Below are 16,030 nucleotides of genomic sequence, written 5' to 3'. Positions count from 1 at the left end.
GCCTTTCTACTCCCCTGCACCTAGGTTGAGCAGGTACCTTTAGGTACCTACACAATACCTATTCAATACCACCTAACCCTATTTTTGCTATTGATAAGAGTTCTTATTATAAATGAATTCTTGCAATTTTTTTCCAGAATTCATTTTTGCATTTTTAGGTATCAAAAAAAACCATCCTAGTGGATCCGTGTGGTAAGGAAAAACTGGTAATCTATTCCTTAAAAAAAAATCTTGGAGATTATGTAATGCTTACTCTCAAACTTTTTGTTTATACAGTAGTGATATTCTTTGTTTCACTCTTTATCTTTGGATTCTTATCTAATGATCCAGGACGGAATCCTGGACGCGAGGAGTAAAAATTCAATTTTTTTTTTTTCTTACAAATTGGATTTGTTTCGTACATTTATCTATGAGAAAATCCGGGGGTCAGAATTCTTTCCAGTTTGAAAGTCCCAAATGATCCAAGGGAGCGGAAAGAGAGGGATTCGAACCCTCGGTACAAAAAAATTGTACAACGGATTAGCAATCCGCCGCTTTAGTCCACTCAGCCATCTCTCCACGTTCCAAAGCGAAAGGTTTCCGTGATATGATATAGGCAAGAAATAAGAAATAACGGTTGCAAAAAACCCCTTTTTTTCTTTCAAAAGTCTATAAAAATTATATTGCCAATTCCATTTTAGTTATATTCTTTTTTCTTAATGTTAATAAAAAAAAGAAGAAAATTCTTGTTTTTTCTTTGTAAAAATCGATATTGACCGAGAGACAATCAAATAGATTTTCTCTTTAGCGGGCATTTCCATATAGGACTTGTTATAATTATAATAAAACAAGCTATATATAAAAAAACGCTTTTTTTTTTTTTGTCGATTATTTATCAAGAAAGCAAAAAGGGTTCTTATCAAATCCACCATAAAATTGGAAAGAAGCATAAAGTAAGTAGACCTGACTCCTTGAATGATGCCTCTATCCGCTATTCTGATATATAAATTCGATGTAGATGAAATTGTATAAGCGAATTTTTCGTATTTCCTTAGACTTAGACCGCGCAAGACAAGAATTTTTCGCTATTTACGATTTCATATTCTTGTTACTAGATGTTCTATAGGAATAAGAAGAAATCGCAACTCCTTTGCGCTACACATAAAAATTGATTTCGAAGGTCCTTTTTTTTTTCAGAATCCTCCATTTTAGTTCTTCCCCCCATGCAATAGAGAGGGAATGGGAAAAAAGGGGTTACTTTTATTTTCATTTTTCCCTTAAAAGATAGACTTTGAAATAGGAGTCTTGGAATAATGCTGAATTCAAAGGTTTATTTCTATAAGTATAAGATAAGAAAAACAAATCGAATCAAATTCATGGATTTACAACGACCTCGGTTGTGACTCCATAGATAAAAATGGAAAATTTCTCTCTTCGAGACCATTGAAAAAGGGCATTGAACGAGAAAGAAATCGTCCACAGATATAAAACTATCATATGCCTTGGAAAGTGATATGAGGTGCTCGGAAATGGTTGAAGTAATTGAATAGGAGGATCACTATGACTATAGCCCTTGGTAGAGTTCCTAAAGAAGAAAATGATCTATTTGATACTATGGATGACTGGTTACGAAGGGACCGTTTCGTTTTTGTAGGATGGTCTGGCCTATTGCTCTTTCCTTGTGCTTATTTCGCTTTAGGGGGTTGGTTTACAGGGACAACTTTTGTAACTTCTTGGTATACCCATGGATTGGCAAGTTCCTATTTGGAAGGTTGTAATTTCTTAACCGCAGCAGTTTCTACCCCTGCCAATAGTTTAGCACACTCTTTGTTGCTACTATGGGGGCCAGAAGCACAAGGAGATTTTACTCGTTGGTGTCAATTAGGCGGTCTATGGACTTTTGTAGCTCTCCACGGGGCTTTTGCACTAATAGGTTTCATGTTACGCCAATTTGAACTTGCTCGGTCTGTTCAATTGCGGCCTTATAATGCAATCTCATTCTCTGGTCCAATTGCTGTTTTTGTTTCGGTATTCCTTATTTATCCACTGGGGCAATCTGGTTGGTTCTTTGCGCCGAGTTTTGGCGTAGCAGCGATATTTCGATTCATCCTTTTCTTCCAAGGATTTCATAATTGGACGTTGAACCCATTTCATATGATGGGAGTTGCCGGAGTATTAGGCGCGGCTCTGCTATGCGCTATTCATGGAGCAACCGTAGAAAACACTCTATTTGAGGACGGTGATGGTGCAAATACCTTCCGTGCTTTTAACCCAACTCAAGCTGAAGAAACTTATTCAATGGTCACTGCTAACCGCTTTTGGTCCCAAATCTTTGGTGTTGCTTTTTCCAATAAACGTTGGTTACATTTCTTTATGCTATTTGTACCCGTCACCGGTTTATGGATGAGTGCTATTGGCGTAGTTGGCTTGGCTCTGAACTTACGTGCCTATGACTTTGTTTCCCAGGAAATCCGTGCAGCGGAAGATCCTGAATTCGAGACTTTCTACACCAAAAATATTCTTTTAAACGAGGGTATTCGTGCGTGGATGGCAGCTCAGGATCAGCCTCATGAAAATCTTATATTCCCTGAGGAGGTTCTACCACGTGGAAACGCTCTTTAATGGAACTTTCGTTTTAGCTGGTCGTGACCAAGAAACCACCGGCTTTGCTTGGTGGGCTGGGAATGCCAGACTTATCAATTTGTCCGGTAAACTACTTGGAGCTCACGTAGCCCATGCCGGATTAATCGTATTCTGGGCCGGAGCAATGAACCTATTTGAAGTGGCCCATTTCGTACCAGAAAAGCCCATGTATGAACAAGGGTTGATTTTACTTCCACACTTAGCTACTCTAGGTTGGGGAGTAGGGCCAGGGGGGGAAGTTCTAGATACTTTTCCATACTTTGTATCTGGCGTACTTCACCTAATTTCCTCCGCAGTCTTAGGCTTCGGTGGCATTTATCACGCGCTTCTGGGACCCGAGACTCTTGAAGAATCTTTTCCATTCTTTGGTTATGTCTGGAAAGATAGAAATAAAATGACTACAATTTTGGGTATTCACTTAATTTTGTTAGGTCTAGGTGCTTTTCTTCTAGTACTCAAGGCTCTTTATTTTGGCGGTGTATATGATACCTGGGCCCCTGGGGGGGGAGATGTAAGAAAAATTACCAATTTGACCCTTAGTCCCAGTGTTATATTTGGTTATTTACTAAAATCTCCTTTTGGGGGAGAAGGGTGGATTGTTAGTGTAGATGATTTAGAAGATATAATTGGTGGACATGTATGGTTGGGTTTTATTTGTGTATTTGGGGGAATTTGGCATATTTTAACCAAACCCTTCGCATGGGCTCGCCGTGCATTTGTATGGTCTGGAGAAGCTTACTTGTCTTATAGTTTAGCTGCTTTATCTGTCTTTGGTTTTATCGCTTGTTGTTTTGTATGGTTCAATAATACAGCTTATCCGAGTGAGTTTTATGGACCCACCGGGCCAGAAGCTTCTCAAGCTCAAGCATTTACTTTTCTAGTTAGAGACCAGCGTCTTGGAGCTAATGTGGGATCCGCTCAAGGACCCACAGGTTTAGGGAAATATCTAATGCGTTCCCCAACTGGGGAGGTTATCTTTGGAGGGGAAACTATGCGTTTTTGGGACCTTCGTGCTCCATGGTTAGAACCTCTAAGGGGCCCCAACGGTTTGGACTTGAGTAGGTTGAAAAAAGACATACAACCTTGGCAAGAACGGCGCTCAGCAGAATATATGACCCACGCTCCTTTAGGCTCTTTAAATTCCGTGGGTGGCGTAGCGACCGAGATCAATGCAGTTAATTATGTCTCTCCTAGAAGTTGGTTATCAACTTCTCATTTTGTTCTAGGATTCTTCTTTTTTGTGGGCCATTTATGGCATGCAGGAAGAGCCCGAGCTGCTGCAGCAGGTTTTGAAAAGGGAATCGATCGTGATTTGGAACCTGTTCTTTACATGAACCCTCTTAACTAAGATTTTCTTATTTATACCTGTTCTACTTTTTTTCTGTTCTGGCTCGGTTATTCTATCTAGCCGAGCCATTCATTCCTTTTTATGAAAGAAAGATAAGGGACAGAATAAAAAAAAATGAAAGAAACAAACGTATTCAATAAGCAAAAGGAGAGAGAGGGATTCGAACCCTCGATAGTTCCTAGAACTATACCGGTTTTCAAGACCGGAGCTATCAACCACTCAGCCATCTCTCCACCGCCTAATCCTTATTTTACTCCTACAAATAGAACATAGCCATATAAAAAATAAAAATATTTATTAACCTCTAGAAAGATATCAGATACAAGTTCCTTTTCGATATATCTCTGTATACTGTATACACGGATACAGGATCCGCTATACCCGCTTGTGAAATAAAGACTAAATAACCTCCTCTCACCCCCATATCCAAATAAAAAAGAGGTTAAGTAATAAATTTTAATTAAAGAGAAGAATCAATGGATTCATGATTAAACCCCTCCTACTTCTTGTATTTTTTTACAATTTTGGTTAAGTGAGGGATCAAATATGTAGTCAACTTTATTTGATGGTAGCTTGGAGGATTAGAAATATGACTATTGCTTTCCAATTAGCTGTTTTTGCATTAATTGCGACTTCCTCAGTCTTAGTAATTAGTGTACCCCTTGTATTTGCTTCTCCTGATGGTTGGTCAAATAATAAAAATGTTGTATTTTCCGGTACATCATTATGGATTGGACTAGTCTTTCTCGTAGCTATTCTGAATTCTCTCATTTCTTAAATTAAATTTGGTTAATATTTAGTAACCCCATAAAAAAGAAATAATAAAGGCCATTTAAAAAATTCGAATAGTGAGACGTATTAAAACGCAATTTGCGTTCCGAATTGCTAGCTCTTCTCTTTCAGTATTATGAAATTCCCATTAGAATATTCATTGACAGATAATAAAAAAAGGAAAACTCTAATATCTAATATAATAGAATAGAAAATGAAATGAAACGGTCGACCCAGACATAGACGGTCGACCCAAGCGGATATACGCTATAAAATATATACCGTAGCGAGCGTAGTTCAATGGTAAAACATCTCCTTGCCAAGGAGAAGATACGGGTTCGATTCCCGCCGCTCGCCCGCTTAATTTATCAAAGTACTATGATAAAAAGTTTAGTCTAGTTAATTGTTTAACTACTTATATTAAATTAAGTATTAATTAAGTATTAGTCTAGTGCCGTATCCCTTACTATATTTACCCTTCCTTTGCATCCCCCTCAAAAAAAGAGGGCGCTCCGGAGGCAGAAATAGAACTAGCCAACAGAGCCCCAAAATTGGGTATTAACTGAGACAAACAACGGGCAAACTGTTTTTAAAAGGAAGGGAGAGGTAGACTGTCCCTTTCATTTCATTTTTATTTTCTGCAAGGTAGGGAGAAGCCTTGCGCCTTCTTTTTGTGAAGGCAAGTGGCTTCGCAAATTGCTCAATTTTGCCCTCTAGGGCCCGGAACTAATGAATAAAAAAGGGTTGGATACGCCCCTCTACCATATCTAGAGAAATAGAATACTCCTTTTATAGAGACTGCTAAGTGCGGAGACGGGAATCGAACCCGTGACCTCAAGGTTATGAGCCTCGTGAGCTACCAAACTGCTCTACTCCGCTCTGTAGTACCAGAAACTGGTGGACAAAAAAGGCTTGAATACAAGCCTTTAACATGTCTAGACAAATAGAATACTCCTTTTATACAGAATGGAGCGGGTAGCGGGAATCGAACCCGCATCGTTAGCTTGGAAGGCTAGGGGTTATAGTCGACGTTGGTTGATTATTTTTAACGTCTCTAATTCAAAACCGAACATGAAATTTTGATTTCATTCGGCTCCTTTATGGATATTCTCACCACTTAACATCTATGTCAGCTTTTCTATTTGAATGGAACCAAAGCTCTCTGCTTTCTAGATGATCCTTATAGAGTAGGAGATAGAAATTCTATCTAAATCCATCTAATCTACTTACTTCGTTCCCTAATTTCATTCAAGAGATCCTGAGGAAAAGAATTGGGTTTCCACCGAGCTGAAACAATATGCGGATGGTTCTAGTAAACCAAAACTATCGTTTTTTAGCTATTTGGCTTCCTTATCCTTTAACAAAAGAAGATTTAGTTACGATTGGAAATCAACTTTTTTGTATCTTCATCCATAGATCCTTTACTCATATTTTCAAAATTGGAATACTTAAATCCAATGCAAAATTATGCTTCGCGACTCTGTACTCATATCATAATCCAATTTTTATTTTGGATGCAATTTAAATTAGTTTTTGGGTACAAATCGCCAGAATGTATATTCTTCCTCAATATGCTATTGAGAGGAAAAGGATTTAATCCTTTATAAGAACTAAAGTTTTCATCGGAATATAAAAAAAAACTTAAGGATGCCTTAAGTATATCATTTCAAATTCAGTTATTAATAGAACGAATCACACTTTTACCACTAAACTATACCCGCTACATTGTATATTATGGTATAAATGGTACCCTTTGTCAAGGATAGCCATTTGACAAGGAGGCTAATTCCCCCTTATTGAATCAGATGGAGAAGGTTCATGACACTGAGCCATTGGTACTTCTACTTCGATCGCGCGCCTTTACTTTAGGATTTAGATAGCCCCTCTCCCTCTGGTCTGTAAAATAAATCTCTTCTTACCCTGCTAATAGCGCCTGAACCAAATGTATTTATTTTGATTAGGATCCTATCCTATTCTACGGTTACGACTACAATAATCATTATTTACTTTGCGAGGACGTAAGTGTGCCAGACTGCTAAATTGTTTTATTATTCCTACAATATAAACTAGGGGATATAGGGGGTAACACTGTCCCTATAAATTCCTTTTTTCCTTTTCTTTTTTGTCCAGAATTGAACAAAAAAGAAATTATAGAAGATGTTTTCTTCCCCCATTAAGTCCGAGCCATAGAGTAAGAGTGAGATGAGTTTTCCAAATTCATCATAGACTTTCCCTATGGCTTGATAGAAGTAAGAAGCAAAGAGTTGTAACTTAAAGAGTCGTAACTTAAAGAAAAAAACGGACAGGGCTGACAGATTTACCTGATGTAAAGAAGATCCTAAAAGTCTATGATTAGTCGACTCTCTCCATTTAACACTTTCCTCTCTCTCCTTTTTTCCACTGACTCAATGCTAGTTTATTAGATTCTTGTTTAAAAGAATCAAAAAAGTTCAATAGAACTAAGAACACATAAAAAATAGCATAGAGGATCAAGGCCATTACCAAAAGTTCCTCCCAAGGATCCTATCCTATTGGGTATCTGTTCCCTGCCTTTTCCCGCTAGGATTGGAAATCTTATATTTTCCATATACCATTGAATCCTTGGGGTTCCAGAATCCGCCTATTTTACTAGCCTTCGGAAACGGAAAACCATGAACCAAGAAGAGTTGGGTATGTTTTTTTTTCTTAATTTTATTTTGAGCTCTCAAGATATCAATACATATACAATCTATACATAATGTCTCTCTCTATATCTCTATATATTATATATATATAATATGTACATTATGCAGTAGACCCATAATGGGAAATCAAAGTGGCAAATTTTTGAATTAAATAAAAAGCCCTTTTAACTCAGTGGTAGAGTAATGCCATGGTAAGGCATAAGTCATCGGTTCAAATCCGATAAAGGGCTTTTTAAATTAGTGGTAGAGTAATCTCGTGCTAAGACGTAAGTCATTGGTTCGAATCTGATAGAGTACTTTTCTACTAAATTGATTCGCTTTTTTCTTTGTTTTTGAAGCTTTCTCTTTAGAGAATTTTATGACTTAGTGCGGGATGAATGCATTTTTGGTCTGAACACTAAATGAAGCACGGAATGGAAATAAAAAAAAAATTGGACTCTTTTTCATCTTATCTTAGATCAATAAAATAACTACCTGTACTGAACTAATCTAGAATCCCTTTTAGTAATCCATTCTTATTCTATACATTTAAAATGAATTTCCCTAAAAGGTAGAGGATGATCCATGAATTAATCTAACCATCAACTAAAAAAATCCTAGATGAAAACATAGCAGAAAAGTTAGAAAAACTCTTTGCTTTGGATCTAGTTATACTTTTCGAGTATATTGACAATTCAAAAAAACTGCTCATACTATGATTATAGTATAATCACGAGCGGTTGTATATGGCCCTATCGTCTAGTGATGCCCCTATCGTCTAGTGGTTCAGGACATCTCTCTTTCAAGGAGGCAGCGGGGATTCGACTTCCCCTGGGGGTAGGGAGTATTATGAAAGGAGGTTAATCATAGATTAGCAAAAACCCTAGAATAAATTCTTCCTGGGTCGATGCCCGAGTGGTTAATGGGGACGGACTGTAAATTCGTTGACAATGTCTACGCTGGTTCAAATCCAGCTCGGCCCAAAAATCTAGGGCTTCGTGAATATGAACTAAATCCTTTTGTTTTTCTCCCATAAAATAAAATGTCTGATCTATAGAAATAAAAGAGAAATAAAAAAGGGGATTTTTTTTTCTAATCCATATCTCTCTCATTCCTTTCTTACAAACAAAAGAGTTTTTCTTGTTGAAGGGTGGATTATTATCCATTTTTAGTGATAAAAAATCACGACATACTAGTTATGTCACTCTCACTATACCCACGTATAATATAATATTAATATGTGGGTATGTAGTATATGATTCGTCTATTTCTTAGAGTACGACAGACGAATCGAATCTTCTTATGGTTCTATTTAAGAATGGGTATGCCATACACCCCGCGGGGATTGTAGTTCAATTGGTCAGAGCACCGCCCTGTCAAGGCGGAAGCTGCGGGTTCGAGCCCCGTCAGTCCCGAACTAGGGTTCAATGAATGGAGAAATTCATATTTCCTTTTTCCATGAAAAAAAAGGGGCAGGGAGCAAGATCAAATACCCATAGGGCACCCTTACTTCACTTTTTTATTTTGCATCTCTCATTAAAGAGGGAGGGAAGGAGTATAGGAATTTTTTTCACTACTCCCGATCGATAAAGATAAAGAAAGACACACATACGATATGTGGATTAGTAGAATTTTAGGATATTACTCTATCTTTCTTTATGATGATACCATCCTCATCTTAATTTCCTATTCCACTGTTATGGAATAGAGTACCGGTATTTTACCGGAATCCATACATAAATTGTATTCCCTTTTTATTTCAGACCTCTTTTCCCCATCTCACTTCTACTGCTTATTTGGATGTCTATGTGACCCATAGAAAGTTGCTCATATAATACATACATAATTGTATGTATAACTATAAGAAAAAGGAAGAGAAATTGTATAAGATTAAGAAAGCTCGTGGGTTAGAGATATAGAAAAGAAAAAGTAGAAAAAAAAGGATTAAAAAAGAGGGAATTCCTAATCCAATCAAAAAACCCATTTTGGTCTTAGTATGGATATAGGATCTTCCTATGTTATACTATATAACTCTCATCCATGAATTGATTTGATAGATCCGATATTCATAATATTGAATTGATTCAGTATTATCAGAATGCAAGCCCTACCCTTGAATTTACAAGATACCCCTTTTTCCTCTCCATGGGATTACATCCCGAGTTATTGTGAAAATAAAAAATAAAGAGGTTATGGAAGTCAATATTCTCGCATTTATTGCTACTGCACTGTTCATTCTAATTCCTACTTCTTTTTTACTTATTATTTATGTAAAAACAGTCAGCCAAAATAATTAAGTGGAATTCCAATTAATCATTGAAGAAATGAAAAAGGGATTAAATAAAAAAAATCCAAGTCTTAAATGAAAGGATCTGGTTGGAATCTTAAAGTGTGGTAGAAAGAACTACATATAGTTTTTTCTACGACACTTTAGAGTCTTTCTATTATATTATCTTTGAATCTACATAGAATAGATTAGTAGATTGAAATAGTTAAGTAGTCTAATTCAATTTCTTTTTTCATTGCATCCACTTAATTTCAATCAGGTCAAAATAAAAAAATCGAAGACAATTCTTGACCAAAGAATCCATGGAAGGAAAGAAAAATAATATAAGAATAGACTATAGTAAAAAGTAAAAGGAAAAAACCAGCGAATCTTTCATGCTTAAATATCCCGCGAGATGCTTCAAAAGAGAATAAAAATTATTCTAAGAATAAAGAAAGAGTATAAAACAAATGGAAAATGTGTGATATGCCGTGAATAGTTCCGTGGAAGAAAGTCTAATTTTCTTATGTATAGAACTTTTTTTAACCATTAGTCATTTCTAGTAGAAATTCTTAATTGGTATAATGGCTCTTTCTTACAATACAAGAGTTTCTTACAGGAGTGAAACAAAACTAAAGAAAAAGATTAAAGAATAACGTTTGACAAAATAATTAATGCAAAACGATCAATTAAAAAAAGAATTGATACAACAATTTGATTACTTAATCAATTAGTAGTATCGTATCCCTAGAGTCCACTCCTTCCCCATACTACTAGTGAAAGAGAAAATGTAAAGACTACCATTAAAGCAGCCCAAGCGAGACTTACTATATCCATCTAAATTATGTCTCCTATTTCTATGAAGGGATTATTCTACTATTGATCAATAATCATAGTGGAATCAAGGGTACAGAGTCAAAAAGGGCTTCTGCCCTAAGGCCATGGATCAATCAGTTCAAGGAATTTACTCCTAACAAATTCTTATAGGAATTCTTGTAGAATTAGAGAGCATTAAAAATACGATACTATAAAGCCCTTTTTTCCTTACCTTAAAAAAGAAAGAGTACGGGAATGATGTCCTGAATAGAAGAAGCGGGAATAGGAAGATTTTTTATTCCTTTTGTTACTCTAGTGTATGTAGGTCACATAAGATGTACGATAAAAAAATGTATGATAATTAGGAAGTCTTGATATTCTTTCGTGGAGTCCCTTCTGGAATCTTAGATTGAAAAAGAGAAGAATGCCCCTTAGGGACCTTTCTTTGGATACCAAGATTTCTGACATCTTATCCTCGTATTTAAAAATTCTCAAATCGAATCAATTAAGAACCAATTCAAATTCATATAATAAAAGAATAAGGAAACACTACCTCACCCCTATTGATAACCATTTTGGCCACTACCGCCAAAACAAACCCTAACCCTAGTTTAAGGATAGAACTATGGTATGGTTTCTCTAAACCCAGTATCGGCAGGCTTAGTTACTCTCTTGCCCGAACTTATGCGAAGTAAAAATTGATTGAATTCGATCAGTACTAGAAAACCTAAGTATTTTATTGATCAGGCGGCACCCAGATTTGAACTGGGGATAAAGGATTTGCAGTCCCCTGCCTTACCGCTTGGCCATGCCGCCAAAAAATCCGATCGAAAATCTAGAAAACAGCAAGTATTCATCCACGTTTTCTTACGAAAAGCCCCTTTCTTTTATTTTGAATATAATTAAACTTACTTTTTTCCAATCTTTTTCAAAAAAGATACTCCTGCTTTTTTTGATCCAGTTTCGATTATTCTCCTCGATAGATTCTATCTTAAAACATACATTGCTAACACAATAAAACTTCCCATTTCTTTCTATTGAGATGAAAAAGAAGAAAAGTGGATTTCTAGTCACAGGCTGCAAAATTCAGAACAAATTGGAACCATTAACTAGAATTCTCTTTCTTTTTTGAATTGCAGTAGTGAACTACTCTTAAATCGGTATTATCTCCCCCCCTTCAATTTCAATGGCATAATAAAATATTATGGCTTTATGCTTAATCCGTGTATAGGTGAACTTTAGGTCCGAGCAGCATTATTATCCAAAGATCCCCTTTATGTACATATCTCTATGGGGAATCGTGCTTTAATTTTTCAAAGTATTAAATTAAATATCTTGAATAAAAAAAGGAAATTTGCTCTGATATTAGAGTATAACCTGACTATCTTGGCCTACCCAAGTGAAATTACGATAAAAGAAAAGCATGGATATGGGGAGAGGTGGATAATTAGATTGGCATGTACTTAAAAAAGGGACTTACTTTATTTTAGAATTCCACAATGAAATACTTAATTTTCTAGCAATTATACTACTCCGATCCGAAATAAAAAAGAACCCTCAAATTATTTTTAGAAATTAAAGTAAGCACGCTATTCTAAATCGAAGTAAAGTAAAACTTTCTAGTGTATTATATTACGGCTTTATTACATTCATAGAAAGGGGATAAAATGAGAAATCTTTGCCATTCAATCTGATTAGAATATTATAAAGTATAAGTGGCATAATTTTTTTTGTAGGAATATTTTAGCAATTCATTTTCATTTCATTTGTACCCCTGGTAAACTAGAATTTTCGTCGAAATGGTCTCTATTCATATGTATGAAATACATATATGAAATACGTATGTGGAGTTCCCTAGAATTTCATGTGATTCAGTAAACAGAATATAGATTCCATGATTGCTAGATCAATCCGTAGGGATTGATGAAGAGTGAGCTGATAATGGAATTTTTCTTTGATAAACAGGAAACTTAAGATTAAGATGCTCCGGAATGGAAACGAGGGAATGTCCACAATACCCGGATTTAGTCAGATCCAATTCGAGGGATTTTTTAGGTTCATTAATCAAGCCTTGGCAGAAGAACTTGACAAGTTTCCAACAATTAAAGATCCAGATCACGAAATTGCATTTCAATTATTTGCGAAAGGATATCAATTGCTAGAACCCTCGATAAAAGAAAGAGATGCTGTGTATGAATCACTCACCTATTCTTCCGAATTATATGTATCTGCGAGATTAATTTTTGGTTTCGATGTGCAAAAGCAAACCATTTCTATCGGAAACATTCCTATAATGAATTCCTTAGGAACCTTTATTATAAATGGAATATACCGAATTGTGATCAATCAAATATTGCTAAGTCCTGGTATTTACTACCGCTCGGAATTAGATCATAAGGGAATTTCTATCTACACCGGGACTATAATATCAGATTGGGGAGGGAGATCGGAATTAGCAATTGATAAAAAAGAAAGGATATGGGCTCGCGTGAGTAGAAAACAAAAGATATCTATTCTAGTTCTATCATCAGCTATGGGTTCGAATCTAAGAGAAATTCTAGATAATGTTTCCTACCCTGAAATTTTCTTGTCTTTCCCGAATGCTAAGGAGAAGAAGAGGATTGAGTCAAAAGAAAAAGCTATTTTGGAGTTTTATCAACAATTTGCTTGTGTAGGTGGGGACCTGGTATTTTCGGAGTCCTTATGCGAGGAATTACAAAAGAAATTTTTTCAACAAAAATGTGAATTAGGAAGGATTGGTCGACGAAATATGAATCGGAGACTTAATCTTGATATACCTCAGAACAATACATTCTTGTTACCACGAGATGTATTGGCCGCTACGGATCATTTGATTGGAATGAAATTTGGAACGGGTATACTTGACGATGACGATATGAATCACTTGAAAAATAAACGTATTCGTTCGGTTGCGGATCTGTTACAAGATCAATTCGGATTGGCTCTTGGTCGTTTACAACATGCAGTTCAAAAAACTATTCGTAGAGTATTCATACGTCAATCGAAACCGACTCCCCAAACTTTGGTAACTCCAACTTCAACTTCAATTTTATTAATAACTACTTATGAGACCTTTTTTGGCACATACCCATTATCTCAAGTTTTTGATCAAACGAATCCATTGACACAAACTGTTCATGGGCGAAAAGTGAGTTGTTTAGGTCCTGGAGGGTTGACGGGGAGAACCGCAAGTTTTCGGAGCCGAGATATTCATCCGAGTCACTATGGGCGTATTTGTCCAATTGACACGTCTGAAGGAATCAATGTTGGACTTACTGGATCCTTAGCAATTCATGCGAGAATTGATCACTTGTGGGGATCTATAGAGAGTCCGTTTTATGAAATATCTGCTGAGAAAGCAAAAGAAAAAAAAGAGAGACAGGTGGTTTATCTATCACCAAATAGAGATGAGTATTATATGATAGCAGCAGGAAATTCTTTGTCCTTGAATCAAGGTATTCAGGAAGAACAGGTTGTTCCAGCTAGATACCGCCAAGAATTCTTGACTATTGCATGGGAACAGATTCATGTTAGAAGTATTTTTCCTTTCCAATATTTTTCTATTGGGGGTTCTCTCATTCCTTTTATTGAGCACAATGATGCGAATCGGGCTTTAATGAGTTCTAATATGCAGCGCCAAGCAGTTCCACTTTCTCGGTCCGAGAAATGCATTGTTGGAACTGGATTGGAACGCCAAACAGCTCTAGATTCGAGGGTTTCCGTTATAGCCGAACGCGAGGGAAAGATCATTTCTACTGATAGTCATAAGATACTTTTATCAAGTAGTGGGAAGACTATAAGTATTCCTTTAGTTAACCACCGTCGCTCTAACAAAAATACTTGTATGCACCAAAAACCTCGGGTTCCACGGGGTAAATCCATTAAAAAAGGACAAATTTTAGCAGAAGGAGCTGCTACAGTTGGGGGGGAACTTGCTTTAGGAAAAAACGTATTAGTAGCTTATATGCCATGGGAAGGTTACAATTTTGAAGACGCAGTACTAATTAGCGAACGTTTGGTATATGAGGATATTTATACCTCTTTTCACATCCGGAAATATGAAATTCAGACGGATACGACAAGCCAGGGCTCCGCTGAAAAAATCACTAAAGAAATACCACATCTAGAAGAACATTTACTCCGCAATTTGGACAAAAATGGAGTTGTTAGGTTGGGATCCTGGGTAGAAACTGGTGATATTTTAGTAGGTAAATTAACGCCTCAGATAGCGAGCGAATCATCATATATCGCAGAAGCTGGATTATTACGGGCCATATTCGGCCTTGAGGTTTCCACTTCAAAAGAAACTTCTCTGAAATTACCTATAGGTGGAAGAGGGCGCGTTATCGATGTGAAATGGATCCAAAGGGACCCCCTCGACATAATGGTTCGTGTATATATTTTACAGAAACGTGAAATCAAAGTTGGGGATAAAGTAGCCGGAAGACATGGGAATAAAGGGATCATTTCCAAAATTTTGCCTAGGCAAGATATGCCCTATTTGCAAGATGGAACACCCGTTGATATGGTCTTCAATCCCTTAGGAGTACCCTCCCGAATGAATGTGGGACAAATATTTGAAAGCTCGCTCGGATTAGCGGGGGATCTGCTAAAGAAACATTATAGAATAGCACCCTTTGATGAGAGATATGAGCAAGAGGCTTCAAGAAAACTTGTGTTTTCAGAATTATATGAAGCCAGTAAAGAAACAAAAAATCCATGGGTATTTGAACCCGAGTACCCGGGAAAAAGCAGAATATTTGATGGAAGAACAGGCGACCCCTTTGAGCAACCTGTTCTAATAGGGAAGTCCTATATCTTAAAATTAATTCATCAAGTTGATGAGAAAATTCATGGGCGTTCTACTGGGCCCTACTCACTTGTTACACAACAACCGGTTAGAGGAAGAGCCAAGCAAGGGGGACAACGAGTAGGAGAAATGGAAGTTTGGGCTTTAGAAGGATTTGGTGTTGCTCATATTTTACAAGAGATACTTACTTATAAATCTGACCATCTTATAGCTCGCCAAGAAATACTTAATGCTACGATCTGGGGAAAAAGAATACCTAATCATGAGGATCCTCCAGAATCTTTTCGAGTGCTCGTTCGAGAACTACGATCTTTGGCTCTAGAACTGAATCATTTCCTTGTATCTGAAAAGAACTTCCAGGTTAATAGGGAGGAAGTTTGATCGGAATAAATATAAATTCTTTTCTTATTTCTATTTTATGATTGACCAATATAAACATCAACAACTTCAAATTGGACTCGTTTCCCCTCAACAAATAAAGGCTTGGGCTAACAAAAACCTACCTAATGGAGAAGCCGTTGGCGAAGTCACAAGGCCCTCTACTTTTCATTATAAAACCGATAAACCAGAAAAAGATGGATTGTTTTGCGAAAGAATCTTTGGACCCATAAAAAGCGGGATTTGCGGTTGTGGCAATTCTCGAGCGAGCGGAGCTGAAAACGAAGACGAAAGATTTTGCCAAAAATGCGGGGTAGAATTTGTGGATTCTCGGA

At 36.6% G+C, this 16,030-nt stretch overlaps 8 non-coding genes across 8 annotated transcripts; 4 read left to right on the top strand and 4 right to left on the bottom strand.

The window, feature by feature from the left end:
* Positions 1 to 470: 470 nt before the first annotated feature.
* Positions 471 to 558, bottom strand: TRNAS-GCU. Its single transcript has one exon. It is a non-coding gene; the product is annotated as a tRNA-Ser (tRNA).
* A 3,557-nt stretch (positions 559 to 4,115) lies between these two features.
* TRNAS-UGA lies at positions 4,116 to 4,203 on the bottom strand. Its single transcript has one exon. It is a non-coding gene; the product is annotated as a tRNA-Ser (tRNA).
* An 824-nt stretch (positions 4,204 to 5,027) lies between these two features.
* TRNAG-GCC lies at positions 5,028 to 5,098 on the top strand. Its single transcript has one exon. It is a non-coding gene; the product is annotated as a tRNA-Gly (tRNA).
* Positions 5,099 to 5,546: 448 nt separating this feature from the next.
* On the bottom strand, positions 5,547 to 5,620 carry TRNAM-CAU. The gene has a single exon. It is a non-coding gene; the product is annotated as a tRNA-Met (tRNA).
* Positions 5,621 to 7,583: 1,963 nt separating this feature from the next.
* On the top strand, positions 7,584 to 7,655 carry TRNAT-GGU. The gene has a single exon. It is a non-coding gene; the product is annotated as a tRNA-Thr (tRNA).
* A 650-nt stretch (positions 7,656 to 8,305) lies between these two features.
* TRNAY-GUA lies at positions 8,306 to 8,387 on the top strand. Its single transcript has one exon. It is a non-coding gene; the product is annotated as a tRNA-Tyr (tRNA).
* Positions 8,388 to 8,745: 358 nt separating this feature from the next.
* On the top strand, positions 8,746 to 8,819 carry TRNAD-GUC. The gene has a single exon. It is a non-coding gene; the product is annotated as a tRNA-Asp (tRNA).
* Positions 8,820 to 11,231: 2,412 nt separating this feature from the next.
* TRNAC-GCA lies at positions 11,232 to 11,302 on the bottom strand. Its single transcript has one exon. It is a non-coding gene; the product is annotated as a tRNA-Cys (tRNA).
* Positions 11,303 to 16,030: the final 4,728 nt, after the last annotated feature.

This window comes from Hordeum vulgare, unplaced genomic scaffold, assembly GCF_904849725.1.
Source record: "Hordeum vulgare subsp. vulgare unplaced genomic scaffold, MorexV3_pseudomolecules_assembly, whole genome shotgun sequence".
Taxonomy (NCBI): domain Eukaryota; kingdom Viridiplantae; phylum Streptophyta; class Magnoliopsida; order Poales; family Poaceae; genus Hordeum; species Hordeum vulgare.
The sequence above is the reverse complement of the archived record's forward strand: the minus strand, read 5'-3'. Positions and strand labels throughout refer to the sequence as shown.